Here is a 329-nt window from a genome sequence, read left to right as displayed (position 1 = left end):
CACTGTACCCAGGATGGATCACAGACCAAAAATTAACTATCTGAAGGGCTTGACAAATACATCTTGTTTGATGGACTTGATAGGAGGACTATTAGTTGCTTGACCCATTCCTGAGGGAAGTGGCACATTTTCTTTTCTTACACTTAGTGCTTTGCAGCTTCAAAGTAACTAAAAAACAACTATGAAATATCATCTCACCCCAGTCAAAATAGCAAAATTTAACAGAACAACAAGCAACAAATGCTGGCAAGGTTGTGGAGAAACTGGAACCCTTATTCACTGTTGGTGGGAGTGTAAAATGGTGCAACCCCTGTGGAAAGCAGTATGGT

This window comes from Elephantulus edwardii, unplaced genomic scaffold, assembly GCF_000299155.1.
Source record: "Elephantulus edwardii isolate Elephantulus edwardi_28Jun2011 unplaced genomic scaffold, EleEdw1.0 scaffold00001, whole genome shotgun sequence".
In the NCBI taxonomy this organism is placed as follows: domain Eukaryota; kingdom Metazoa; phylum Chordata; class Mammalia; order Macroscelidea; family Macroscelididae; genus Elephantulus; species Elephantulus edwardii.
Note: the sequence above shows the minus strand (reverse complement) of the source record.